Source organism: Phaseolus vulgaris, chromosome 8 (assembly GCF_051622355.1).
Source record: "Phaseolus vulgaris cultivar YP4 chromosome 8, ASM5162235v1, whole genome shotgun sequence".
Lineage (NCBI taxonomy): Eukaryota > Viridiplantae > Streptophyta > Magnoliopsida > Fabales > Fabaceae > Phaseolus > Phaseolus vulgaris.
In genome coordinates, this window is record NC_143505.1 from 50,671,689 (window position 1) to 50,677,688 (window position 6,000).

Genomic DNA, 6,000 nt, shown 5'->3' on the forward strand with positions numbered 1-6,000 from the left:
AAAACTGTTATGTTAGGACCACTGTAGTGGTAAAATTAGTGCTCCAAATGACTACCTCTATGACCAAAGGCTGAGACATGTTCCAGCAACACTGCTTCTTCCATGAGGGCCAAGAGAAAACAAACTATATCCCCTAGAAGAGGTGTTATCTGTTGTATGCCTTCAGTTTGGTTACAACTTCACCACCAATACAAAATGATCTCTAGTCCCCTGCAGACACACTTATGTCTTCTATCATGAGCTTACCAGCAGCTATTTTCACCTGTGGCAGAAAACCATATTTGGTTGTGGGGCTTACAGGATCTGCTCTCTGATTTTGATAATCTCTCTAAGGGTGTTGCAAGTGTGGAGTTTTGGAGTTAGAAAGATGAAGTTGCAGCATAGACCAAGTCCAGACCAATATTTGTGGGTATGGAATGTTTTTGTGTAAGCAATAATGCAGTAAGCATTGGCCAACCTTGTGGAGACAGGTACTGCAGCAAGTGAAGTCAATGAGGGGGAAGGATTATGTGGTTTGTGATGCAGATTGGAAAAGGAAGAAGAAAAAGAGGTGTAGGAATCTAGAATCCCCGCATGCTTGCAAGTCTCATCAGGGTCCATTTTCACGATTGTTTTGTTCAAGTAACTGTTGGGTATGAAGCCAAGACTAATTGGGTTGGGCTGACTAGACACCATGTTTAGTGAGTGGACTTAATCATTGTGTCCCTTTTATAATCTCTATTTAAAGAGATCATTGTACTTGTAATTGGTGTGCAACAGGACAAAAATGAAAACCTAATAGTTGTCTGTGTGGATGTAGGTTGCAGTTGGCGACCGAACCACGTTAAATCATGTGTTGTTTATTTTTTGCAGTTGATTCGTGATTATGTGTGTTTCTTCCGCGTGCGTTTTTCCCATCAAGTTGTATCAAGAGCTTTGGTTCGTTTACACACTAGAGATTCGATCAACAGAAATTAATCAACGAGATGTGAAAATTGCGACAACAGCAACCCAAAGTTAAGGTTTCGCAGAGGCGACAACAACATCTCAAAGCTAGGGTTTTGCAGGGGCTGTAGTAACATCCCAAAGTTAGGGTTTCACAGAGGCGGCAACCGCGTCCCAAAGCTAGGATTTCGCAGGGGTTGCAGTAGCGTCCCAAAGATATGGTTTCGCAGGGGCTGCGTCGGCATCCCAAAGTTAGGGTTTCACGGTGGCCCAGGATTCGCAACAGCCTAGACCTGTGACTCGCGGCAGGCGCACGCAGTAGGCGGTGTGACGTGTAGTGGTGTGGGTCATGACAGAAGTGGTGGCGGCTCGCGATGTTGTGTAGGTGGCTTGCTTGTAGTAGGGTCGTGTGCAGGCAGTGCGGCGGAGTGCGCCAGTGCGGCGACAGATCGTGTTTCACGACGATTAGGTGCAGGTGCTTGCAATGACAGTGACGGAAGACGCAGGGTGGCAATGACGGTGCGGTGCAAGGCGCGGGGTGTGGCTGTTTTTCGTTGCGACACAGAGTTATGACAGTTCAGTTACTGAGCACATCAATATTATATCTTAGTCAAACTTACGTCAATGGGCATTAAGTTCGATGATGAATTTCAAGCTTTACTATTGTTATTGTCTTTACCTGACAGTTGGTCCGGAATGATTACTGCAGTTACCAGTTCAGCGGGATCCGATGGATTCACTTTTGAGAAGATTCGTGATCTCATTCTTGGTGAGGATGTCCAAAGAAAGAGTTTTGAGGAATTATCTAGTGAATCGCTATATGTCATCAGAGGTAAGAAAAATATAAGAAATAGTGGGAGCAAGAACAAAAGAAGGAGTCAGTCAATGACTCGAGATTGCTCAAGTGTAACATGTTAGAACTGCAAGGAGGTGGGGCATTTCATGACTGTTTTGTTCAAGTAACTATATGTTCTTCTTCATATCTTAACTCCATTTATACACCTGCCAACTCTTCTTTCTTTTTATTTTTAAGAAAATCCTTGAATTGTATATATTTATATGACTAACAGGGGTGTGATGCATCAATTCTTTTGAACTAAACTGCTACGATCGAGAGTGAGCAAACTGCAGCGCCAAATAATGAGACCCTAAGAGGCTTGGATGTTGTGAATCAGATCAAGACAACAGTAGAAAATGCTTGTCTGGGATCGTCTCTTGTGCTGATATTCTTGCTCTTGCAGCTCAGATATCTTCTCAACCGGTATCTACATAATCATTTTATTTTACACCTCATTTTACTCTTTATCACGTTATGTGTATATTACCAAAGTTGAATTTAAAATAAATCAGAATTTATTTCTAATTTAAGATATGGTGTAAGTTTAAGTTGTATGAAGTAGTGTTGCATGGAGGAAAATGAGGTTAAAATAAAATTATTATTAAAGTGAAAATTTTATAAATTTTTTGTATTAAAATAAATATTTTTAATAAAGTCTTCTAAACAACACACAGCAATGAAACTCACATAAATCACGTAAATTAAAACTTGTGATTAACCTTGTAATGAAAATTATCTTATAATTTATATTAAAAATGTTCCATTTTCAATATGAATGAAGTATGCTAGGAACTTTCTTTTGACAATAATATAATATATATATATATATATATATATATAAATGTAACGGTAATTGTCATTTTACTTATTTAGTTATGCATAAAATTATATATAAGAGTGGCAATCAGTCACGGAAGATAGTTTGATATATTCATTTTAACATATTACATATATAAATAAAATAATCGTTCCCAGTTAATCAATAAACACGACAATAGAAATGCTTATTTTCTCCCATTCCTATCTAATTTAAGAAAAAAAGATGCTCTTAAAAGATCTGCAAATCTTGGCAAGCTTAGATTGTTTACAAGTATTTACTAATAATAAAAAAATGTTTTAATCATAAAAAAGTCTTAGAAAAAACATTCATTAAAGATAGTGTAAATTTATATTAAAAGTCAAATTAATTAATCACGTTCCATGTTCATTATGTCTTTTTCTTAAATGGGCTCATTAATATATGCGTTTCACTTTAGTAAGTTAACACTCAATTTTTATTTTTTTTAGGATAAATTTTATCTGATAGTGTTTATTTTATATGCAACCTTGAAGTTTATTGCTAGAGAAAGCTGGTATTCCAAGATCAACATTTGAAAAACAAGTTGAACAAGTCCAGCCACAACTATCCAACCAACAACAAGCATGAACATCAAGATATTGATTATGTACACTATTAGGAGTTTTAACTTTTTGATTTTGGATTATGTTTTGAATTGTGGATTATAAGTTGACTTACTTTTTATTTATATTATTTTAACTTATTTTATAAGATGAGATTTTAATTATGTTATGTGTGGATTTGAAATTAAATGTGTTTTATTTTAAGATTAATTATTGTATTGAATATTATAGGTTCAATACAATTGGTAATAGATGCTTCAATTTGGATATGTTGGATGTTTTGGATAGTTGAATAGCAGGTGTAAATGATTTAAAAACAATTCACTTAATGCTTGAATTAACATAAAAAAATGCAAATTACTTACAGACCGTTGTTAATGAATATTATCTACGGACTGTTGTTATTCATGGACTCATATTTGTAGATAAATTACCTACGCTAACATTAGATAAAGATAATTTCGTAGGTAATACGAATTGCATAAAACTGGTTGGTATTATTATTATTATTATTAATATTATTATTATTACTATTATTATTATTATTATTAGTATTATTATTATTATTATTATTATTATTATTATTATTATTATTATTATTATTGTTGTTGTTGTTGTTGTTGTTGTTCCTTCCAGTTGACCTAAAACGTTTTTGTGCGTCTACGTGACTCTCAAGTCCAAAATCTCTGCGTTTGCACATGTTTTTCCTTTGGTGAATGCCTAAAAACACAAAGAGAAAGGGCGCCCTAGAGGCCGTTTGCAGTCCGACGCACAAGCCAATCTTAGGGCTAGAAAACACCAAAACTGTTTAATGTAAAACTGTAACTGTGTGTGTTAAGCGACGCAAATGAATAGCGTACATTGCTTAGTTTGTTACTTCCCTTTATATAGACTGAAACTAGGGTTTCCACTTTGTTGAAGATGGATGCTGCCCCTTCAAGACATGTGTTTGATGAAGCCAAATGTGTAATTTTCCTTAGTGTTTGCATTTGCTTTAAGGATGTCTTAGGTATAGATTAGAGGTTGTTTAAAGTAGGGTTTTTGCTAGGTAACTCACCTCTTAACCCTTGATCATGTTTTGTGCTTAAATTATTGTGACTAAGTCTTCATTCAATCAAAACGACTGTGTTTCACTTGCTAAAAAGTTTTTGTTATCGTTTTGAAAATGAATATGTTCTTCTGTAAATGAATAGATTCTTCTGTAAATGAATAGATTCTTTTTATTCTGGTGCCATGGTTGTCTTAAAAGGCTTTTCACGTTTTATCCTTGTACCAGGGAGTTTGACTAAGTCTCCTACATATAACAAATTCTCTCACTGCCTTTGAAAATAAGTCTATTCTTTTTATCTTCAATCTATTCTTTTTGTAACAGCTTTAACTATTTTTTGAAAGTTTGTTATAAAATGTTTTCTATAAAAGGAGAGTTTGTTCTGGCTTTGAAAAGTTGTTCATATCATTGAGAAAACTAGTTTTACAACAGAGAAATAAGAGATTTCAGAGGATTAGCGCGAGTTCTTGAAAGATTTTTCAAATCACAAAGTGTGCTTGTTCTTGGTTGGCTCTAAGGCTTGGTTAGAGGTGTTGTCACTGTGTGAGCAATCTGTTCTACTGGTTTAAGGCAGATTTTTGCATTCTCTATCAGGTGTATTCGTTTCTTTATTCAATTCCTTGTAAAGTGTGGTTGTAAAACTCTTATTGGTAGGGTTTATTGAAGAGTTGTGTGCTGGAATAATGTTTTTCAACAAAGTGTGTCATGTTCTTGTAGGGTTCAAGAACAGTGGTTTTTGTAATTGTTTTGAATTGTGGTTTAGTGAATTTCACCTTGGATTAGGTGAAGACTGGATGTAGCTCATTTGAGTGAACCAGTATAATTGTTATGTGTTCATTCTCTCTTAATCTCTGCACTCAATAATCGTTGATCAAACTAATCTGTCAAGAAATAAATCTATTCAACTGTGATTGAATCTGTTCTTTCTGGGCACGTGTATATTGTTCTTGATTTTCTGGAAAACTTCTTGAAGAACTTCTGCATAAATCTATATGTGTTGTGAAACATTATTGAAATTCATGTTCTGTGAAGGTTAATACAATTTGTTAAGTGTTTTGAAAACAAGCATTGACTTTGTATTCAAAGGTTGTGATTAACTGTTGTAGCTCCCTGTTTTAATTATATGAAAATCAATTTGAACTTTGCCTGCAGATCATTTAACTCAATCTTAAAATAAAAAAATCATTCAACTGAGATAAACACCTTAAAGTACATAAACAACATAAAAACAAATATGCTCATTGCTAAATAAATCGATTTATTGTCTGTGTACTGTGATAAAATCTGAATTTGTGCGAAAGTTTTAAAAGCTCAATTCACCCTCCCTCTTGAACTTTGACACTATTGAACCCAATAATTGGTATCAAGAGCTAAGACTTGTATTTTAATCAAGTTTGTTTGCAATAATGTCTGAGTTTAAAGTGTTTTTTGCTAAGGGATCGTCTATCAATAGACCCCCTATGTTCAATGGGATGAATTATGCTTTTTGGAAAATTAGAATGAAAATTTTCATGGAATCTATTGACTCGTTTATTTGGGAGGTTGTGGTCCATGGACCCTATGTGCCAATGTAGGTTGTCAAGGATGAAGAAGTGACAAAGCCAAGATCTGAATGGAGTGAGAGTGAAAAGAAGAAGGCTCAATATGATCTTGTAGCTAAGAACATTATAACTTCATCATTAACAATGGATGAGTTCTTCAGAACATCTCAATGCAGTTCAGCTAAGGAGATGTGGGAGGTCTTGGAAGTTACTCATGAAGGCACTGAGGATGTGAAGAAATCAAGAAA